The sequence below is a fragment of the Pseudorca crassidens genome, chromosome 7 (assembly GCF_039906515.1).
Source record: "Pseudorca crassidens isolate mPseCra1 chromosome 7, mPseCra1.hap1, whole genome shotgun sequence".
In the NCBI taxonomy this organism is placed as follows: Eukaryota; Metazoa; Chordata; class Mammalia; order Artiodactyla; family Delphinidae; genus Pseudorca; species Pseudorca crassidens.
Window position 1 is genome coordinate 104,093,657 of NC_090302.1, and position 23,802 is coordinate 104,117,458.

Sequence of the window (23,802 nt, forward strand, 5' to 3'; positions counted from 1 at the left end):
CTGGGACTCAGGTCTCCTGACTTGAGGATGGGCTCTTTTCCCAACAGCCCGCTGCCTGTGCTGCCTTCTCAGACCGGCTCCTTACGCTGTCTGCCCCGCCCACCTCCCCCCTCTCCCAGAGATACTATTTGCTGAGTGACAACCCTGGAGAGAGTCCCTTAGTGCACGCTTAGTGTCATCAAAGTATGGGGCACAGGGACTTCCCTGGCGGTCCAGTGGTTAAGACTCTGTGTTTCCAATGCAGGGGGTATGGGTTCGATCCCTGGTCGGGAACTAAGATCTCACATAACGAATGGTGTGGCCAAAAAACAAACAAACAGACAAAAACAAACAAACAAACAAACAAATACATGCAGGTCATTTCATTAAAAAAACAAAGGGATGGGGCACATGGCAAGGGAATGAGAATAGACAGGACAGAGATAAGCTGACATGAGATTCTTCAGATTCTCTGATCACATGTGATAGAGCTTTCTGTAGGGCCTGGGTAACCAATGGAGAGTTTTAACAGGAGGAAAGATGGAATCAGTTGGATTTGGGGGAAAGTGGCGGTATGGAATATGAACCAAGAGAGAAAAAGATGGCAGACGATTTTTAGCAAGTTAGGCAAGATATGGTGAGGGCCTACACTAAGATGTCTTTCAGCATAGGTGCTGGGGGGAGAGTGGAGCAGGAGAGCCAAAAAGCCAGGGATCGGATGCAAACAACTCTTCAAACTGCATCTTTAGGTCAAATAGGGGGTACCACCGAGAGCGCTTCCTAAAAGTCTCCTGCATGTGTTTCTCGGAAGGAAGGGGTAGGTGATTCCATGGCCAACACCATCAGCGAGGGGTTGTATTAGGTTCCTAGGGCTGCTGTAACAGAGCACCACCAACCGGATGGCTCGAAACAACAGAAATTTATTCTCCCAGGGTTCTGGAAACTAGAAGGTCAAAATTCAGGTGTCAGCGGGGTTGGCTTCTTCTGGAGTTTCTGAGAGAGAATCTGAGGGAATTTCCACGCCTGTCTCCGAGCTCCTGGTGGCTCCTGGCATGCCTTGGCTTGTGGATGCATCACTCCAATCTCTACCTCCATCACTACACGGTGTTACCTCCTGTGTGTGTCTTCGTCCTCAGCCTAATCTAATGGGGCCTCATCTTAGCCTGATCACATCTGCAAAGACCCTAACTCCAAATAAGGTCACACTCACAGGTACCAGAGGTTGGGACTTGGACACGTCTTTCTGGGAGACACACTTCAATCCACACAGGTGTGTTATGCATATTCCAGTTGAAAGTTTCAGACAACCTCTGGCTTAAGGGGAAGAAAGGGACTTGACCTACTTGCATAATTTGAAGAACAAGGGCATGGCTCTGCCGTCCTCAGTGTTGCTTCATTGTCTAGAAGGATCTCTCCTGTGGGTGGCTAAGATTACCCTCCACCCACCCTGACCACATCCAGATTTACAAAGGTAATCTCGGAAAAAAGGTCTCCCCCCTAAATCCATGGCCATCTTTCCACAGGAGTTATCCTTGGAGGCAACTTGCCCAAATCATAACAACTGAAGCGGATTATCATGGAAGGTGTGTGTGAGGGGGAACTCCCCAAAGTGCTGCTGGGCAACGTTCTTTCTCTGCCTCTGCCCAAGTGAGGGCAAGGGGAGAGCCCCAGGTGTAAATACCAGCTGCTTCCTGGCCATCTTGATTTTGTGGGCAACGTACATGATGGATAGACATTGCTTCTGTTGACTTCTGTTCATCTGGTTCTGATGGACGCATCTCTGTCCAACCTTTAATCTGATCAGGAATCTGGCATTTGTCCCCGTTTCCTCACCTGCCCGCAAGAGATAAGAGCCAGTGGGAGAGGTTGCCTAACGAATGAGCTGAGCTCAGTACCTAGAGGCTGTCTGCTGTCAGTGCCTCTAGGGCCATGACACTGGAGGTGGCTGGCCACTGTTCCTTGCATCATGTCCTTTGGGACTGCCCACCACCCATCACGTTCTCCCTTCACAGGCCTCCTGGGGGTGCGGGGAACCGAGTCTGCTCCCAACTGGCCGGCTCCTACCTCTCTCAGCACAAGCAAGCAAGAAGCTAAAAACATCTTGAGGTCCATACCTGGGTCACGGCTCCATAAACATCCTGCTACCAACACCGCCATCGCGCTCAGCATCTGAGCTGGAAAACTGCCCTGCTTCCCTCCAGCTGGCTTTTCTTCTATGCTGCTCAGCCCAAGAGTTCCCTGACCATAGGCCAACAGAACTAGGAAAAGCCTCAGGGACAACTAGTCCAGGCCCCTCCAGGTATGGACGGTGGCGAGATGTTCATTTTCACCCTCGTTCGCCTGCGGGGCGATGGAGGAAGGGAAGCCTTGCCGTGCCTTGACCAGCACGGGCCTCCTGGACCGGGATGACCCGCGGTCCCCCTGGATGCCTGTCTTCCCTTTGTCCCAGGTGAACAGCCCTCCTCCCCTCGCCCCGCCACTTGGCACTCGCTTTTCCACCATGAATATAAATAAAGGAGACCTCCTTTAAAATGGAATCAGGCAGCTCTGAAAGGGGAGCTCTCACACACTCAGCCTAGGTCACCAGCAGGGAGAACAAAACATGAGAATTATTCTGACAAGGGAGGGCATTTTCCACCCGGGGATTTTATCTCCTGTTTTTAAGAATAAGAAGGAAGAGCCCTCCCTGCTCCAGCAACAGCGCTCCAGCCACCACTGGCAGCTGGTGAGAAACTGCCACAGCCTTGAACTCTCGTTCTCCTCCGATAAACTTTTGCTTAAAACAACCCTCCCCAGTTTCCTCCTGTAACCTTAATGAAAGCTGACCTTCCCTTTGTCTTTTTTGACTTGCCCGTGGGTCACCATAGCTTCCTTGTCCTTCATGGCAATTCCCCTGTTCTTCCCGAATGAACTTCATTTTGCTTTTTCTAATTTGTCAATTTTTTTTTTTTTAAGGTTGATACCACTCACGTTCTCCTCTTTAGGACCTCCCATAGGGTGAAACAAAATATGAATATTCTCATGAACAATATCATCGTTAACAAAATAATAATAATATTCATCCCCACGTGCCAAGCCCTGTATTTAGTCCTGTAATTTATCTCTACTATTCAGGTGAACACACTGAAGTTCACAGAGAGGTTGAGCAACAGATCCATGTGCACAGACCTAGGGTGTGAAAGGACTGTCAGACCTGAACTCCAAGGGGATGGCCTCAGGCCACACAGGTGGTGGGAAACAGGTGAATATGACTACGGCTCCTTTTCTGTCTTCTCCTGGGCATTACCTGCATTTGTCCCGTTCCTGGCCATCTCCTATAGGCATTTTTCTTAATTAGAAAAAAAAAAATATTTTTTCATTGGTTCACTGCTTTTTAATTTTTGAAATATTAATTTTTACCTTCTCGTCCTTAATTTCTTCCTTTCGATTCCCTTAAGTTTCTTTTTCAAATGTAAATGTTCTCAGTGTTATTTTCTGAAGAATCTATCATTGCAGCTTGAGTTTCTCTTTGACCCAAGAGTTAAAGAGAGGGCTCTTAAGATTTCCAAATGGTTAACCTTTCCTGACTAATGACTAGTTGTTTTTGTTTGTTTTTTTCTTTGCGGTACGCGGGCCTCTCACCGTTGTGGCTTCTCCCGTTGCGGAGCAGAGGCTCTGGACGCACAGGCTCAGCGGCCATGGCTCATGGGCCCAGCCACTCCGCGGCATGTGGGATCTTCCCGAACCAGGGCACGAACCCGTGTCCCCTGCATCGGCAGGCGGACTCTCAACCACTGCACCACCAGGGAAGCCCAACTAGTTTTTTTTTGTTTGTGTGTTTTGATGGTGGGATGGGGGTGGGCGGGAAGGTTATTTGTGTAAGTGTGTTTGTGTGTGTTTAGGAGAAACTTGTTTATTTGACCTGCATTAATTGACATCAGCTGTGTGAGGGCATATGTTGAACTCCACAGGAAACACAGAGGCAGGTAAGGCAACTCTCATAGAGAATCAAGTCTCGATTACTTGCATCAGCTTCCAAGGCTTTTTGTTTTCTTTTTGTTTGTTTGTTTTCATTTTTTAAATTGAGATATAATTGACATATAACATCGTACTAGTTTTAGGTGTATAACGTGATTTGATATATGTATATATTGTGAAATGATTACTGCAGTACCTTTAGCTAACATTCTTCACCTCACATAGTTACAAATCTTTTCTTGTGATGAGAACTTTTAAGATCTAGTCTCTGAGCAACTTTCAAATATACAATTACTAGTGTATTAACTACTAGTTTTTATTGCATTGCTGTTAGATATTGTGACCTGTACAATTTCTACTTTTGAAATGCATAAAGCTTTTTAAAAAGAATATATATTCTGTAAAAGTAAATAGAAAGCTCTTAAAACTATTAAACTCGACATAGAAAAAAACTTATGGTACCAAAGGGGAAGGGGGGAGGGATAAATTTGGAATTTGGGATTAACAGACACACATTACTAAATATAAAATAGATAAACAACAAGGACCTACTGTACAGGACAGGGAATAGTATTCAATATGTTGTAATAACTTATAATGGAAAAAAATCTGAAAAAGAATAAATATATATGTATCTATAACTGAATCACTTTGCTATACACCTGAAACAGTGTAAATCAACTATACTTCAATAAAAATGTGGGTACAAAAAAATTTTAGATTAGAGCCTAAAAATAATGAATTATAAAACTCTTGAGAAGAAAACATAGGGAAAAAGCTTCATGACATGGAATTTGCCAATGATTTCTTGGGTATGACACCAAAAGCACAGATAACAGAAGGAAAATTAGATAAATCAGACCTCATCAACATTACACACTTTTGTGCCTCAAAGGACAGTATCAACAAAATGAAAAGGCAACCTACAAAATGGGAGAAAATATTTGCAAATCATATATCTGATAAGGAATTAATATCTAGAACATGTAACAGACTCCTACAACTCAACAACAAAAAAACAAACAATACAATTCAAAAATGGGCAAACCATCATCAAAAAATCTAGAAACAATAAATGCTGGAGAGGGTGTGGAGAAAAGGGAACCCTCTTGCACTGCTGGTGGGAATGTAAATAGATACAGCCACCGTGGAGAACAGCATGGAGGTTCCTTTAAAAACTACAAATAGAACTACCATATGACCCAGCAATGCCACTACTGGGCATATACCCTGAGAAAACCATAATTCAGAAATAGTCACGTACCAAAATGTTCCTCGCAGCTCTATTTACAATAGCCAGGAGATGGAAACAACCTAAGTGTCCATCAACAGATGAATGGATAAAGAAGATGTGGCACATATATACAATGGAATATTACTCAGCCATAAAAAGAAACGAAATTGAGTTATTTGTAGTGAGGTGGATGGACCTAGAGTCTGTCATACAGAGTGAAGTAAGTCAGAAAGAGAAAGACAAATACTGTATGCTAACACATATATATGGAATCTAAGAAAAAAAAATGTCATGAAGAACCTAAGGGTAAGACAGGAATAAAGACCCAGACCTACTAGAGAATGGACTTGAGGATATGGGGATGGGGAAGGGTAAGCCGTGACAAAGTGAGAGAGTGGCATGGACATATATACACTACCAAGCGTAAAATAGATAGCTAGTGGGAAGCAGCCGCATAGTACAGGGAGATCAGCTCAGTGCTTTGTGACCACCTAGAGGGGTGGGATAGGGAGGGTGGGAGGGAGGGAGACGCAAGAGGGAAGAGATATGGGAACATATGTATATGTATAACTGATTCACTTTGTTATAAAGCAGAAACTAGCACACCATTGTAAAGCAATTATACTGCAATAAAGATGAAAAAAAAAATGGGCAAAGGACTTGAATAGACATTTCTCCACAGAAGATATACAAATGGCCAATAAGCATGTGAAAAAATGCTCATCATCACTAATCATTAGGAAAATGCAAATCAAAACCACAATGAGACACCACTTCACACCCAAAAGTATGGCTACTATAAAAAGAAAGAAAGAAAGAAAATAACAAGTTTAGACAAGGATATAGACAAATTGGAATCCTTGTGCATTGCATGTGGGAAATGATACAGCTGCTGTGGGAAACAGTATGGTGGTTCCTCAAAAAATTAAACAAGGAATGGTCCATATGACTCAGCAATTCCACTTCTGGGTATATACCTAGAGGAACTGAAAGCAGGGACTTGAACAGATATTTGTACACCCATGTTCATAACATCATTATCATAGTAGCCAAAAGGTGGAAACAACCCAAGTGTCCATCCACAAATGAATAGATAAACAAAATGTGATATATACATAAAATGGAATATTATTCAATGTTAACTAGGAAGGACATTCTGACATGTGCTACAACATGGATGAGTCTTGAGAACATTATGCTAAGTGAAATAAGCCAGACACAGAAGGACAAATATTGTAGATTCCACTTAAGTGAGGTAGGTAGAGTAATCAAATTCAGAGGCAGAAATTAGGTTATGGGTTGCCTGGGGCTGGGGGGAAGGGGGAAATGGGAGTTACAGTTTAGTGGGTACAGAGTTGCAGTTGGAGAAGATGAAAAATTTCTGTGGCTGGATCGTCGTGATGGTTGCATAGCAATGTGAACATACTTAATGTCATCGAACCATACATATAAAAATGGCTAAAATGCTAAATTTAATGTTATGTATTTTTGCCACAATAAAAAAGTAAATACAGAACTCTGATATCAAGTTAATGTTTTTTTCAGTTCTTCTATGTCACCATTTTCCTATGAGATGTGACCAAGACAGAAGGAGTTAAAGTTTCTAGACTCAACGTGATATTTGCGATTTTCCTTGTTCTTTGGATGGTTTTTACTTTAAATAAGTATATCATACTACTCAAGACCTAAGGGTCTGTGACTGTTATTTCCTCCCATTTTTAAAATAAATACAAAAAAATGTATTTTTTCCCCATTTCCTTTGTTCCGTTTACAGTTTTCACCTTGAATTCCACTTCGTATGACATTGGATTTATCATCTTTTGGTTTATATTTCATTCACTCCTTCCTTCCTTCCTTCAATAAATAACCATGTTCGCCCACTGTGTGTCAGGTTCCAGGTGCTGAGGTAGAGCAGGCAACAAAATAAACCAAATCTTTACCCTCCTGGAACTTACCTTCTAGTGCAGGGTGAAAGAACGTAAAGCGAGATAAATGTGAAAACTACGGCCTAGTGTTTTAGGTCCTTCCTATGTAAAGGGTCGCCCACAGATCCAGAGGCACAAGGTGGGAACGGGTTAGAAACGTGGGAACCCACCTTGGATCAACTGAATGTGCATCTGTGTTGTAACAAGTTTCCCAGGTGGATGCATCGGCACATTCCGGATGGAGAAGCACTGCTTACACCCTGATAAATGCGAGGGAGAAAAAGTAGACAGTGAAAGGGGTCGGGAGGCCTCGCTGGGAAGGGGGCCTTGGAGTAGAGGACGTGAGCTCCGCAGATACGCGGAGGAAGAAGCTGCAGCAAACTGTAAGGCAGAGCTAGCAGGTGCAGGAGGCTCCCGAAGAAGCCGACTCATCCTCACTCGGCCTTGATCCCAGGCCTTTTGTTTTGGGTGTGCCCTGGCGGCGCTGCAAGATCTCCCGGCGCTGGGATGCTAGGAGCGCCGTGCGCTGTGCTAACTCGGGGGCACTGGCGAGTAAAGCTTGCTTGCCCAGGGTTTCTGTCTCTCCATAAGAGCTCCCAAGACTTTCTCTTTAAAATGCAACCCCGCCCCGCCCCTCCCCTTACACTAGCCAGGCTAGTAACGGGAGAAATACCAAAGCAACCCTTCGGGTTTACCCTTTTCTCTCGGCTTCCTCTACCTAAACGTCCCGCCCTAAGTTCCTCCTCTCATCCCTGTTTTTCCACGCCTGTACCATCGAAACTCTTAGAAGAGTCTTCCAGGCAAGTGGATCTCAAACGGGGCAGAGCGAGAGAATCACCTGTGCCTCCACTGGCCCTCAGTTTCGGAGCAGGAAGACGTGGAGTCCGGCCTGGATCCGCGTCTGACCGAGCCGGGCTCCGCCGCCCAGCCTGGGACCTTGGAGCAGTTACTTGGTCTCGCCACCCTGCCCATTCCTCCGTTGTGAGAAGGAGATAACATCCGCCTCACCGGGTTGTTTTGAGGACTGAGAGAGAACATTTGTAGGAAAGCATTTTGTAAGTGACAGACTGCTAAACACACTGGACTAAGTTCAGCTCGCGGATTGCGGCTAAATGATTGATGTCTGGACTCCCCCTTTCCCCCAGCCGTCTTCCTGTTTCTTCTGCACTTGGAATTGCCCTCTCGCCAGGTTATTGCACACGACGTACTCGATTCTGCATCTGCGGCCACAGGTTTCCCCGGGTAGGGCAGGCCTGGTGTGGAGGAGAGGACTGATTGGCTGGGCGGGAGGTGGGACGAGCGATGACGCGCGGAGCCCGGGAGACTGCGCCGCGGGTGCGCCGGATGCCGGGGCCGCGGAGAGGGCGGGGCGGAAAGGGAGCGGACTGGTCGCGGGGCTGGGCGGGGTGGGGGGGAGGAGGGGGACAGGGACAGGATGGAGAGGAGGGGGAGAGGGGCGGAAGGAAGAGGGGAGAGGGTGGGGTGGGGCGGGGAGGAGGAGAGGAGGGAGAGAGTGACGGGGTGGGAGGGGAGGGGAGGGACGGGGTGGGAGGGGAGGGGAGGGACGGGGTGGGAGGGGAGGGGAGGGACGGGGTGGGAGGGGAGGGGCGGGGTGGGAGGGGAGGGGCGGGGTGGGAGGGGAGGGGCGGGGCGGGGTGGGAAGAGGGCGGAGGGCCTGGATGGGGAGGGGAGTATGGGGGATGGGGGCGCCTTGCTGCGGCCTGGTCAGGGCCGGGTCGCCGCGTCCCACTGAGGACAGTGTCCCTGGTGAATCCTCTCTGGTCCAGTAGGGGAAGAGGCAGAGCCTGAGCTGCAGGAGGAGGGGGCGCGGGAGAGGGAAGGGCCCGCGGGGGCGTCAGGCCGGGGGCGGGTTTGCAGCCGCCCGCAGAGCTTTGGCGCCTTGCGTCGCCGCGCCAGGAGGTTTCCGGTCACACCACGTATCTGGGCATGTGGCTTCTTCCCGGGCCGGCTGTTCTCACAGCCGCCGCCCTTCCCTCCCTTGGCTGCTGCCCCGTGTGGGAGGCGAGGGACGTCGGGGTCGTGTCCCCGGCGCTAGTTGGCGGGGCGGAGAGGTGGGGTTTCTCAGTGACCCACAGCGGGACCTCCCGTGGGCGTGGTGCGGGTTTGTGGGCTGTGGAACTGGAGTACAAGGTCACCATGAGGACCCCGGGAGAGGGGTCCCCCTCTCAAAGGGCAGAGGCCCCTTGAAGGGGGTCTGACCTCGGGGTTTGCGAGGGTCAGGGCGGAGGAGGCGTGAGCCTTGAAAGACGGGGGCGATCTGGCCAGTGGAGATGTGGGTGCTCCAGGCCGAGCGAATGCGATGATGGGGGCACGGGCCTGCTGGGGTCGAGGGCTGGAGGAGTGCGAGGCGAGCCGGAAAGGTCCCGGCCCGTCCAGTGCCTGCGGAGTGACCCGCGGAGGTAGCCCTTCCCTTCTGGGCCTTCAAGTCCTCATCTGTAGGTGAGACAGTAGCTCACTGTTGTGAAGATTTATAATGTATGTGAAACTAGAGCAGTTCCCAGCATGGCTCTGCTTAATAAACTTAGTCCTTTTCCCTCCTGGAAGGAGAAGAAAGTGAACTTGTGAGGCTTTGCTGGACATTTTACAAACACAGCTAGGAGCCAGATAGAGTTCAACAGAATAGATGTCTTAAGAGTCAAAAGGATAGGCGCCTGGCCTGAGCCACCGTCTGCTTCTGAGATGCACACCCCTTAGGACTATGGTCTCAACTTGCTTAGGCTTTGTGGGGGATCCTTACCTAGCACGACAGAGGGAGTTTACGGGTACTGATTGTATTAGAATGGACAGACACACACAGCTGGTGACTTTCTCTCTCTCAAAGGGATATAGAACCATGCAGATTATCTTCAGCCAGAATTCCTTGATTTGCAAGTCTATGCTGGGTTCAGGATTCAAAGTCATAGATCTGAGAGGCGGGGGATCCCAGAGCTGTCACTGCTGAGCCCTGGGCCAAACCTCTGGCACCAGCCAGGCCCCGTGTCCATGATAAAGCCAGGGCTGGGTGACTGGCCTTTGTGCGTTGGGCTTTGTGGAATTTTGACCTCGCTGAGTCGCGGAGGAGTTGAGAAGGCCTTGGCAAGGAGTTTCCATGACTCAGTTTCTCCACCTGTATCCCGGGAGTGAGAATACCGGCTGTTTAGCTTCCCTTAGGTTAGGTGCCATCTTAAATAGCTCCTCCCACGACAAGGCAGTGGTGGGTGGGACGGTCATTTTTGTGGCATGGGAGTGGGTGCAGCCTCCCAGTGAGATCAGTGCTCTGGCATGGCTGAGGCAACATGGAAGGGCCTGGTGGGGAGGGTGGAAGAGCCCAAAGGGAGGGGAGGAGGAAGGTACAGAGGTGTGGCGGACTTGGCAGGGAGAGATGTCATGACACTCCCATGACAGGGGCAGGGTGGGCTGTGTGAATGCCCTGGACAATGGCCAGGACAGGTGAAGCTTCCCCTTGTGGGACTGTGATTTAGGAAGTAGCTTGAGTAATGGGACAGTCAGGGCTGAGCCACAGAATGTGGCCATAAATGCAAATAAGTGCACCTTCTTTCCTCTCTCCTACGAGCAGTAGTCAACCCAACGCTCCTGAACCTGGCTCCCACCTTCGTTTCCTTCTCCAGGTGGGCTCTGCTTTGATGACAGGCTCATTCTTGGAGGTAAGCTCTTTCCGCAGAGATTTACATAATGGGAGGCTGAGCAGTCAGCTCTTGATGTCGCTGAAATACCCAGTGAAACCTAGTGGCAACTCTGAGTGAGGCCCCTCTTCATTGTGGCCAGGCCATTGTCTCCTGCCCAGCGTCCTTCTTAGCATTACCTCTGCCCCTCTCTTCAGCAAGCTCATTTATATCTTTATACCTGCTCTCAGGAGGTGGGCATGCACACACCTAGAATATTCTCTCCACTGCAGTCAATCCTTCTCATCCTCAGGGTTTAGTGCAGCCCCACCTCCATCTCCAGTCCTTCCCTGACAGGTCCAGCCTTGTTCTGTGAGCTCAAATAGCATTCAGAGTCATTTCACGTGTTTATATATGATAATGAGTGCCTGCCACTGTTTTATGTTTCTGAATCTTAGCTCCTTATCTGAAATGTGAGTTTCCTGGTGGCAGATATGCTACCAGGTATATCTGCATTTATGTCCTTTTGAAATGTTCCCATCAACCTTTAAGCATTTCCTTACTTCTTGTAAGAATAGTATAAGAATATTCTAGGCACATTTTGTACTCTGAGCCATTTGTCCTAGCAGCACCAATTCTTTTTAGCAGAGAATGATTTAGAAACCAAGATTAGGGTGGTAGGTGTGCTTGTTACAGTTGGAGTGTTGCAACTCCCGTGCTTTCTCAGTGGACAGAGCTAGGGATATACACGAGGATACATTTGTATATTTGCATCTGTATATATGTATTTATTTCTATATTGAAAGGTACTGGTGAAAAGAATGAGCTCACACCAATACCTCCAGTTCCAGTCTGGCATCAAAAGATTCATTCTAGTTTCCTCCCTTTCTTTATTTGTAACTCTTTTCTCCAACAGGGAGAAATCTGGTTTACATTATCTGTAATATGGCTACTTACTGATCACCCCCTTTTTATGTAACTGATTCCCACTGCCACAGGTACCCCTTCCCTCTATGGATGACATCCTCACCCCCTTGAACTCCAGCACCTCACTCACACACAGTCGCCTTCCTCACCCTTTTCAGGATCTGATACTCTGTGCCACACCCCCTCCTTCCTGCTTGGACTCTGTCCTCCACATGCTTGGGTTTTAACATCCCACACTGGGGCACTCCTTAATACCCCCGTGGGTTCTCCCACCCTCCTCAGTGTCTGGGACCTCACACTGTCACCCCCTGAACCTGAAGCCAAATCCATCCTCTGTACCCCAACACCAAATTGAATCTCGGAGTTTTGGGTGAAGTAGAAAAGAATAGCTTTATTGCTTTGTCAGGCAAAGGGGGCCACAGTGGGCTAATGCCCTCAAAACCATGTGTCCTGACCTGGAGGGGGTAGTGAGGAGACTTACAGTAATGGTTCAAAGAGGGCATGATCAGCTCATGGACAATCTTCTGACTGGTTGGTGGGGAGGTAAGTGGGAGTCGGCATCATAAACCTTCTGGTTCCAACCGGGTCTGGGCTCTACATGCTTGTGGGCAGCATACCATTGTCAACCGTTAACTTCTCCACTTAGCTGGGGCTTCAGTATCTGCAAAACATCTCAAAGATATTGTTATGTGTATCCCTTGAGGGGGAACCAGGACCCTGCCCCAAGGCTGCACTATTGTTTCTCTTGACTGTTCCTCCCTTGTCTCCCAACCCCTCCCTTCCCTGATCAACGACTGTTTGAACCTGCCTATTGGAACTCAGGGAAAGTCATGGAGGCTGAGTGAAGCAAATTCCTGTAATCAAAGAAATGGGGGACAAGAAAGGCTTTTGTGCCCAGGAGCCCCACAGGGTCTTGCTCAGTATCAAACTTAGCTGCCCTTCTAGCCTCATGCAGATGTCCTTTCCACCTGCTTGGGGTGAAGTGGAGGCCCGACATCCCAGTCTAAACCCCTCCAACCCCCATGTGGACACCTGTTTTTCTAGGCTTCACGCAATGGCTTTAGGACCAAGTTATTCAGGAATGTAAAGGTAAGAGGAAGAGGCACATGCTAAATTTTTAGTCTCAGATTCCTCATCAGTAAAATGAGCTTAATGTGCCCATCTAATACAGTTCTGCTACGGTGAGAACTACATGAGATAACATACAGAAGTGCTTCCTCAGCACAGAGCTTGCCAGCACTCAGTGTCAAAGGCCATCATTATTACTACAAATTAACGTTCCCCTTGTTTTGCATCATTTGGCAGGAATACAGTGGAGACCTATAGAAGAGAATTAAGCAGGAGGAATGGGTGCCAATGGCAGATGTATCAAGACGGGGGGACTGTTGCCTCTTTCTTAAGAGAATGAAGACACTCATCATATCAGCAAAATTCAAGTATGTAAGTAAGGAGAAGAAACGGGGAGGAAACATCCAATATGTTGAGTGGTTATCTTTTTGGTGGGATTATTTGACTTAACTTTTTTTTTTTTTTCGCGGTACGTGGGCCTCTCACTGTTGTGGCCTCTCCCGTTGCGGAGCACAGGCTCCGGACGCGCAGGCTCAGCGGCCATGACTCACGGGCCCAGCCGCTTCGCGGCATGTGGGATCTTCCCAGACCGGGGCATGAACCCGTGTCCCCTGCATCAGCAGGCGGACCCTCAACCACTGCGCCACCAGGGAAGCCCTGACTTAACATTTTTTAATGTGTTTTCCAAAATGTATTCGATAAATATTATTCAGGCTTAGACAGAAACATTTTAGAGGGACTCTGCTTAACTTCAATGTAACTAAATGAAAACTGCTCTCAGCCTGAGTGGTTGGTTGTGCCTTTTTCTTCTGCCTGGTAGGTTCTGGAGTCAAGAGTGCCTGGATTCAAACTCTGGCTCTGCCATTTACTAGCTGGGTGACCATGGGCAAGTTAATGAACTTGTCTGTGCTTTTGCTTTTTGTTTTGTGAAGTGAGGAGTCTTACAGTGCCTAATTCAGGGTTACTTAACAATTAAATGAGTTAATGCTTCTAAAGCACCGGCCCAGGGTAAGCACACAAAAATGTTAGCTTTTAATGTCATTATTATTCCATGGGACAGAATGTAGTGAGTAGTTCCTCAGATGTCTCAGAGGAAAGAATAGCCTCAGCTATGCCTCCCCCCGAGTGAGTATCTTGTGACTAACCCAGAGACCTCAGGCAGCTCAGCCTCCCGTGGGACATCAAGCAGAGGCAAGGGTGACAAATTAAAGCCGGGGAAGTGTTTTCCTCCCTTCTTGGATGGGATCCAAAGAGATCAGTTTCTTAACTGATGCAGCATCCTGACATCAGGACACTGGGACTGGCACCCACAGGACAAATGATACAGCTCTGTCTGAGTTGATGTCCAATTTGGGATTCACTCATGCATTCGCTTGTCTAGCTGTCAATTTCATATATATTTATTAAATGCTTGCTGTGTGTCAGGCACTGTTGTAGGCAATGTAGTATACAACCATTAAAATGCAATTAATTAAAATTACATTTAAAAATTAAAAATGCAATTAATAAGGGATTCAGACATCTGTATACCCATGTTCATAGCAGCGTTATTCACAATAGTCAAAAAGCGGAAGCAAACCCAAGTGGTCACTGATGGGTGAATGGATAAACAAAACGTGGTATATACATACAAAAGAATATTATTCAGCCTTGAAAAGGGGGAAATGCTGTCACGTCTACAACATGGATGAACTTGAAGACGTTATGCTAAGTGAAGTAAGTCAGTCACAAAAGGACAAGTGTTGTCTGATTCATTTGAGGTGCCCAGGGTAGTCAAGTTCATAGAGACAGAAAGCAGAATGTTGGTTGCCAGGGGCTGGGAGGAGTGGGGAGAAACGAGGAGTTAGTTTTTAATGGGTAGGGGGTTTCAATTTGGGATGATGAAAAAAGTTCTGGAGACAGATGGTGGTGATGGTTGCACGACAATGTGAATGTACTTAATGCCACTGAACTGTACACTTAAAAACAGTTAAAGTGGTAAATTTTATGTTGTGTATATTTTACCACAATTTCTTTTTTTGCGGTACGCGGGCCTCTCACTGTTGTGGCCTCTCCCGTTGCGGAGCACAGGCTCCGGACGCGCAGGCTCAGCGGCCATGGCTCATGGGCCCAGCCACTCCGCGGCACGTGGGATCCTCCCGGACCGGGGCACGAACCTGTGTCCCCTGCATCGGCAGGCGGACTCTCAACCACGGCCCCACCAGGGAAGCCCTACCACAATTTTTAAATGTGAAAAATTATAGATATTCCACTTTAAATAGTGGAGTAAAGAGTAGAAATTACGTTCATGAAAAGATTTCCCTAACAGGTTTAGTTTTTACAATTTGTTTTCTTTTAAAATTTCTTGGAGACTTCACCAAACAAGATGTGTGGATGGCAAATAAGCACGTGAAAAGATGCTCAGCATCATTAATCATTAGGAAAATGCAACTTAAAACCACAATAAGAGATACCATCATACACCTATTCCAATGGCTAGAACTAAAAACATTGACCATACCAAGTATTGACAAGAATGTAGAGTGATTGGAACTCTCATACTTTACTGGTGAGAATGTAAAATGGTACAACCCCTTTTGGAAAACAGTTTGACAGTTTGTTAAAAAAGTTGAACATATTCTGCCATATAATACAGCCATTGCACTTCTACATATTTACCCAGGAGAAATGAAAGCATACACTCATACAGACAGGACACAACACAAATGTCCATCAGCAGATAAATGGATAAACAGACTGTATTATATGCATACAGTAGAATACTACTCAACAATAAAAAAAGGACGTACTACTGCTGTTACATGGATGAATCTCAAAATAATTACACTGGGTAAAAAAAGCCAGGGAAAAGAGATCATATAGTGTATGATTACATTTATATAAAATTCTAGAAAATGCTAACTAATATATGGTGACAGAGCCAATCGGTGGTTGCCTGAAAATGAGAGAAGGGTTGGAGAGGGCAGGAGGAAGAGATTATCAGAGGACAACAAAGAAATTTGAGGGGCTGATAGATAAATTTATTATCATTTTTTAAAGATTTATTTATTTATTTTTTGGCTGCATTGGGTCTTAGTTGCGGCACACGGGATCTTCATTGAGGCGTGCGTGCTCTTCATTGCTTCTCTCTAGTTGTGGTGCGCGAGTTTTCTCTTCTCTGGTTGTGGTGCACAGGCTCCAGGGCACGAAGGCTCTGTAGTTCATGGCAAGCAGACTCTGTAGTTGAGGCGCGCAAGCTCAGTCGTTGTGGCGCTCAGGCTTAGTTGCCCCGTGGCATGTGGGACCTTAGTTCCCTGACCAGGGATTGAACCTGCGTCCCCTGCATTGTAAGGCGTATTCTTTACCACTGGACCACCAGGGAAGTCCCTAAATTTATTATCTTGAGTGTGGTGATTCTTTCACGGGTGTGTACATGTCAGAGCTAATCAAATTGTATACTTAAATGTGTGCAGTTTATTGTATGTCAATTATACATTAATGAAACTGGTAAAGCCAGTTTAAAAAAAAATTGTAATGCACACAAAAAATGCAATAACGGGCAGGACGATGAAAATCATAGAGTTCTATGGGGCTGTGCATGCAAGCGGTAGAGGCCGGGTGGGGCTTCACAGAAGTGACCTGAGGACAAGTAAGTGTTGTCAGGCAAAGCGTGGGATTGCGGATGGTGTTTCACATGGAGGAAGAAATGGGTGCGATGACCCACAGGCAGGAGAGAGCCTGAGCTGAAACTCCGTGTGGCTAGAACTCAGGCCGTAGGGGGCAGTAGAGAAATATGAGGCCAGAGAGCACAGCAGGGGACCAACTATGAGTGTAGATTTTCTCCTGGAGTCAATGGAGAATGACTCCAGGCAAGCAGAGGGTTATCACTTGTGCAGTTTAGAAAGATGCTCTGGCTGCAGTCTGGGAATTGAGCTGGGGAGGAAGCAGAGTGCAGGCAGGAAATCAGGTATTAGGTAAGGAGGGCTGAGGACGTTTGACTGGCGGGGACTGACCCCAGACTAGAGCTGCTGGGATATGCCACTTCCCTTCAACTTTTCAACAGCCCTGAGAGTTAGGAAATTTTATCTCAGCTTTGCAGAAGAGGAAACAGACTTGAAGCAGTTAAGTAACTTGGTTACGGTCACACAACTCCCGAGAAGGAGATCTGGGGTTTCCGGTCTGATGGGTTCTGAGTCCAAAGTCCCTAATGCTCACAGGCTTCTCTCTAATTTTAATAAAAGGCATCTGGGATGACTCTCCCCTCTCTTACTGCCTACTTCTCTCACCCTCACCCTCACTGTGGTTTGTTCCATGAATGTCTTCCCCTGGGAGGAGGCAGGGTGCCATGGGAACATGTAACAGAGGATGTAATGCCATCCGGGCAGTCAGGAGAGGGAGGCTTCCTGGAGGAAGGGACATGGCAGCTGAGCCCTGAAGAATTGGAAAGAGAGGGAAGAGCTAGTAAAGGAACATGCTGGGGGAGTGGGGCATGAGAAGGACAGGGTGTTCTAGAATGGAGAGAAGAGCATGTGGGAATAAACTCCAGCATGGCATGCTGGAATAACTGAGCTTCAGAGCACCTGAGTGATGTCGTGAGAGGGAGAGAGGCACATCCGACAGATTTTTAGCTCTCTGTGTAGCAATTTAGAGAATGGAGCGGATGGGAGGGAGACCAGTAAGGTGAACCCTGTTGCTTTGATGGTGAAATCCTGCTCGCCAGGCATCTGCTTGTTGTGGTTACCATGGAAACATCAGACCGCAGACCCAGAAGCCTCTAGTCAGCCCCACTTATTAAAGATGATGAGACTAAGTCCCTCAAGATGGAGAAGAGGTTTGTTTGCCAGCTTTCCTACTGGCAGCATGGAAACCTTTTTTTAATTTTTAATTTTATTTTTAAAATATTTATTTTACTTATTTATTTTTGGCTGCGATGGGTCTACGTTGCTGAGCTCAGGCTTTCTCTAGTTGCAGCGAGTGGGGTCTACTCTTCGTTGCGGTGCGCGGGCTTCTCATCATGGTGGTTTCTCTTGTTGTGGAACACGGGCTCTAGGTGCACGGGCTTCAGTAGTTGTGACACGCGGGCTCAGTATTTGTGGCTCGCGGGCTCCAGAGCACAGGCTCAGTAGTTGTGGCGCACGGGCTCAGCCGCTCCATGGCATGTGGGATCTTCCCGGACCAGGGCTCGAACCCGTGTCCCCTGCATTGGCAGGCGGATTCTTAACCACTGTGCCACCAGGGAAGCCTGAAACCTTTTTTTAAAAATATGTATGTATAGTGATAAAATATACAAAACATAAAATGTATCATTTTAGTCATTTTAAGTATATGGTTCAGTGGTAGTACATACGTTCACAATATCCATCACCACCATTTATCTCCAGAAATTTTTCATCTTCCCCAACTGAAACTCTGTACCCATTCTTATAACTCTCATTTTCCCTTCCCCCAGCTCCTGGTAACTAGTATTCTACTTTCTGTCTCTCTGAATGTAGCTACTCTTAAGTACCTCACGTAAGTGGAATCATGCCATATTTGTCTTTTTGTGACAGGCTTAGTTCGCTTAGCATAATGTCTCCAAGGTTTATCCATATTGTAGCACGTGTCAGTATTTCCTTCCTTTTCAAGGCTGAATAGCATTCCAGCGTGCGTATGTATCACATTTTGTTTACCCGTTCATGTTGACGGATATGTAGGTGGCCCCACCTCTTGACTGTCGTGGATAATGCTGCTGTGAACGTGGGTATGCTGGCAACCTCTTCTGTAGACATGGATTATTGGTACTGAGTGAAGAAGACAGACTTTTGCTGATGAGTTTTGAGTAAAAGAAAAAGAGAATAGAGAGAAAAGAATAATGTTTTCCCTGAAAGTCAACCAGAAGTACCTTTTGTGCCTAGATATTTTAAGGACTCATTCTAGGCAATGCCCTCCTTTGCTGTTGTCTTGGATACGGTGCGTTAAGTCTGCACGTGGTCCATCTTGAGTTAACATGACAGACCTGGCAGAGCAGCTTCCGTTCTGGAGGCAAAGATTCGCCTTGGGACACTTCTCCTGAGGAATTCTTTGGGCTTCTAGGAAAACTGTCAGAAGGCCTACTCGTTTACTATGTCATCTACAAGAATATAGGCTTCATGATGGGAGGATCATGTCTATGTGATTTTAATAACTAGTAAATCAACACCTAGTACACTGCCAGTCACTTAAAGAATATTTGTCAGATGAATGTGTCTTCCACTGATTGAGCCCTCCATGCTCCTGGACAAGTCTTATCTCAAGGAAAGAGGCCACGGGAATAGAACCAGACTCAGGAGCTTACCCAGGCTCTGATTCTGTCTGATATGCCATGTGGTCTTGGCTTGTCATTTATACTTTCTCATTGCTCAGCTGGTGGAAATGACACCTGCTTGGACTCACCTCACCAGGTGTCATGAGCACGGAGGGGATCATATACATAAAAGTGCCGTAGGAACGACATCATGATCGTGTCTAGCCTTGAGCTGTCTTCAGGGCACCAGCCCTGCCTTGACAACAAACCTCGCGCCTGCGGGCACCTGCCCAATCTCAGAACCTCCCCACAAGCAGCCCTCCATCCCAGCTTCCTGTTTTTCTCATTGTATCACTATTTTCTCCGTCTTTTGTGCTTGAAACTTGAGTCCCGTCTAGCTCTTCCCTGTCTCTTGCCTCCCCTGAGTCTAGCTGCTTCTTTCCTTTACCACCAGCCCTGGTCAGGAGTCCCTCCCTACACTCTGACCATTGCCAAAGCCTTGACCATCTCCTGCCTCTTGACTTTGCTGCTGCCAGAGACAACCTCCAACATGTAGCTCTGACTCCCTCATGCCCCTACTCAAAAATGACTGAAGGATGCTCACACACACTAGAATGGCGACTATCGAAAAAACAAAAAATGACAAGTGTTGCCGAGGATGTCGATAGATTGGAGCCCTCGTGCCCAGTTGGCAGGAATGTAAAATGGTGCAACCACTATGGAAAACAGTGTGGTGCTTCCTCAAAAAATTAAAAATAGAGCTACCGTATCATCCAGCAATCCCACTTCATATCCAAAAGGATTGAAAGCAAAGACTCAGAGAGAGATTTGTACACCCATATTCGTAGCAGCATTATTCTCAAGAGCCAAAAGGTGGAAGCAACCTGCCTGTATCCATTGACAGATGAGTGGATAAACAAATGTGGTATATACACACAATGGAATATTATTCAGCCTTAAGAAAGATGAAAATCCCGTCACAGGTTATAACATGGATGAACCTTGAAGATACTGTTAAGTGAAATAAGCCCGTCACAAAAAGACAAATACTGTATAATTCCACTCGTATAAGGTACCTAGAATAGCCAAATTCATAGAGGCAGAAAGTAGCGTGGGAGTTGCCCGGGGTGGGAATGGGGGGAGGATAGGGTAGTTGTTTCATGGGTGCAGAGTTTCAGATTTGCAGGCTGAAAAAATTCTGGAGACCCATGTCATAACAGTGTGAATATACTTAACGCGACTGAACTGTACCCTTAAAAATGGTTACGATGATAAATTTTATGTGCTTTTCACCCCAATTTTTAAAAAAATGGCTGATGGATCCATTGACTACATCTGTCCTCTGCACTCTGGTTTTCAAGGCCCTCCCATAGCTGCTCTTTCTGCTGAGCTCAGCTGCATGTACCCTGAGCATCCTCGCCTCTTTGCCTCGGCATCCACTGCCCCCTCTGGCAAGAACACTGATGTTCCCTCCTCCCTGCGCTGTTGAAATCCTTCCTGTGTTTTAAAAACCCAGCTCAGGTGCTCCGCTGTGCTATTTCTGTGCACCGTACTTGCGGTAGGTACTGAACCTACAGCATTGGCGGGGAAGTGTTTGGGTGCATTCCTTCCTTTGCTCCCCTGACTAGGCCGAATTCCCGAGGGTGGTGGTTTGTTCCAGCACAGTGTGGTCCAACCAGCAGTAGGTGGTTGCTGGTTTGGGGGTGGGTCTCCTTGCTCCCCCATGAGGCCTTTTCTAACTCTCTTTCTCTGTCTGTCCCAGCCTCAGGTGCTGACCTTATCCCCTTTCTGGGCCATGAGTTCTTGAAGGGCAGAGCCTGGAGTTTATTCTTTTTTAAAAATTTTGGCTGTGCTACGTGGCTTGTGGGATCATAGTTCCCCGACCAGAGATTGAACCCGGGACGTCGGCAGTGAGGTTGCAGAGAGTCCCAACCACTGAACCTCCAGGGAATTCCCTGGATGTTTTGAAATACCTATGCATTGTGAAATAATCACCACAATCAAGCTAATTAACATATCCTGCACAGCATAAGGGATCTTAGTTCCCTGACCAGGGGTCGAACCTGTGCCCTTGCAGGGGCAACGTGGAGTCTTAACCACTGGACCACCAGGGAAGCCCCTGGAGTTTATTCTTTGCATGGCCCACAGTGCCTTGCCCGGTGCCTGGCTCGGAGGGGCTGTACAAATGTTTGATGGTTATAAAAATAGGTGAGAATCCCCAGCCGTGGGCTTGGTCGCCTCTCTCCCTGATGGGAAGCTGAGAAGGAATTGACCGAGACGGCTTTCTCCTGCCCTCTATGAATTGGAAACCCTGGGTCCTAGCTGTTCTGCTGCTTCAGCATTTCTTTGTTCTGGACCGAGTTCAGCGACCAAGACTGCAGAAGAAGGGAATGAGGGAGTTTCTCAGCCATCGCAGATGGTTGTACTTGTTGCATGTAGTGCCACCAGCCAAAGGCCTTTTCATTAGACCAGACGCGTTTGGCTCTAGGCTGGCCGGGTTTCCGGTCACCGATGGACTCTGTGTAACGTCTCAGCTGGATTTGGCAGACTTGGCAATCCCAGGGGACGTGGCTGGTCCACTTTGGTGGATTTGCACATTGGCATCTGCAGGCCTGGCAGCTTCCCGTCACTTCTGCCTTCTCGGAACCTCGGAAGCAGGGGAGGTGGTTCCATCCACTACCTAATGGCAACCAGACTGCCATGTACACAGAGGAGCAAGATGAGTTAGGTCTGGGTTTTCCTGGAATAGTTGAGGAGATCATGATTTTATTCATTGGAATGGCGATGAAGTGCTAAGTGTAACAGTTAAAGGTAATGTCAATGTTTTATCCTTGTGAAGGTTTTTTCCTGTAAATTCACTAATTAAGAAAAATCTTTGGGACAGTGACTTGCCCTTATTTTTTGTGTGAGCCGTGGGGAAACTGAGACGTAAGATATTCCAGCTGGGACACATTTTTCCACTTCTGAACGTGAGGAATTGCCTTTAAAACGTTAGACGTAAGATAGAAGGCTGATGTTAGCTTATTAACGGGCAGCCTTTTGAAAGCATCCCTAAGGTCCTTTTTAGAGAACAGTGGGTCCCACGCAACCATTTCTTATCTTCCAGTTTGTCAGCACCTTGATCTTGTTGGTGATCCCTGATCCTCAATTCCCGATTTGAGCTGAGACTTTCGTATAAATCATGCCTTTCAATTTTTCGTATTGATATTTTCTGATGCATTGACATCTAGGGCTTGCTGATCCTGGAGAGACTGTCCCTTCCAGTCTGGGCAATTTCTAGAGCTAGTAAAGACATGCCTGCAAGTGCCCCTTTCATAAGCAATCCAACCAATCCAGACCCCAGCCCTCCAACCACCTTCTTCATCTGCTCTCACCCTCTGAGCCAATGTCTGCCTGCCCTAATCATCCCAGGGCCAGGTGCTAGACAACTAGGGACGATGCCTGTGACCCAGAGCCTGCTGAAGTTATTCAAACTAGCCCATCCTAAGCCTGCTTCCCCTGCCTTGCCTCTCCTGCAAAAACCACAGTAAAGGCTCTTTCTTTCTCATTCCCTCTGCCCCCTGAGCGACCCTGGTGCTTCCCCATGTGGCCCTGCGTGGCATGTCATATAGCCTATTTTTAGGGGTGTCTGAGTATAAAGACTTCTTTCTTCATGATGGTCATTTTCGTGCCTGCATGTTTACTGTACCTGATTAAAATAATCAACATACAGCCTTTCTTTGGCTCCAGTCTTGGTAATTCCTGGTGACTCTCAAAATGGGACTCGGCCCCTTGCCTCTGGCCTTGATCCTTTAGCCTGAGAGTAAGCCTGTCATCTAACTCTTCAGGCTCTATATTTTCATTTCTTTCTGGCCAGTGTCAAACCAGACACAACAAGGAATGCTGAACGTATGCTTGGAAGAGAAATTTAGCTTCACAGGGTAGTTTGAGTTGCCCTAGAAAAGCTCCAATCCCCCTAAACTGCACCCTAAAATTTTCCCATCACTAACCCATCCCTTCTCCTTGAGCATCATCTTCTGCTTTCCTCTCACCTTTTAGTTTTGAAATAATTTTCTCAGTTGCTTTTCCCCTTATAATATAAAGAAGAAAAATTGGATCGAAATGGCATAGGGAGTGCATGCATCTGCTTCTTCTCCTATCCCAAATCCCACGAAATGACAGCAAATATATCCTTAATAAGGAGGGCCTCCAAGCTTAGTCATTAGTTCCCCTCTACCCATTTCGGGTAGTGATGTATATTCTCATCAGCACTAGATTTTGATAGGAAAAAACTGAGTTTCAAGTTAAAGGATATCCGTAGAAAAATAGAATAATAATGTAGAAATCATTAGAAGACAAATGCAATCCAATAAAAGTCAGAAAAGAAATACAATAAAGAACAAGAAAGCATGGTAAGTATAAAACATAAAAGATAATCAGGAACAAATTTAAGTACATCGATAATTACAATAAATGAAAATGGGTTTAAATATTGTATTAAAAGTCTCTCAGATTGGGTTTTTAAAAAACGGTCTAAAATTACTGACAGAGAATCTCTAAGACATACACTATTGTTTGAAAAACATATACAAACTAAAAAATTAGCAGTTCGGTCAGACACAGCTGTTGATAGATCCCAAAGCAGCTGTCAGACTGCCTCTTCGGTGCCATCCCCTTGGATGGTTGGAACAGTTAAACATTTACCTTTCCGCTTCCACTGCATCTAGAGGTGGCCATGGGACACATTTGGCAAGTGAAACATATGGAAGCCTATCGGTAGGTTTCTGGAAATCTTTGCTTTCCTGATCAAAAGATCAGATACAGCAGTTCTCTCCTCTTCATCCCACCTTGAACACGGAGATATAGCAG

The 23,802-nt window shown here is 46.8% G+C and overlaps 2 long non-coding RNA genes across 5 annotated transcripts in view; one reads left to right on the forward strand and one right to left on the reverse strand.

Annotated features, from left to right (window-relative positions):
* Positions 1-347: 347 nt before the first annotated feature.
* Positions 348-8,412, reverse strand: LOC137228157 (uncharacterized). Its single transcript, XR_010945167.1, has 3 exons — positions 7,934-8,412; positions 7,262-7,355; positions 348-1,812 (listed from the first exon to the last, which is right to left on the reverse strand). It is a non-coding gene; the product is annotated as an uncharacterized lncRNA (long non-coding RNA).
* Positions 8,413-8,798: 386 nt separating this feature from the next.
* The window catches only part of LOC137228156 (uncharacterized), a 48,884-nt gene continuing 33,880 nt past the window's right edge, over positions 8,799-23,802 (forward strand). For 3 of the 4 annotated variants that reach the window (XR_010945166.1, XR_010945164.1, XR_010945163.1), the window contains exons 1-3: positions 8,799-9,555; positions 10,673-10,760; positions 12,951-13,085. This is a non-coding gene — a long non-coding RNA (uncharacterized lncRNA). The remainder of the gene's footprint in view (positions 9,556-10,672; positions 10,761-12,950; positions 13,086-23,802) is intronic. The other variant, XR_010945165.1, reaches the window with a different exon arrangement.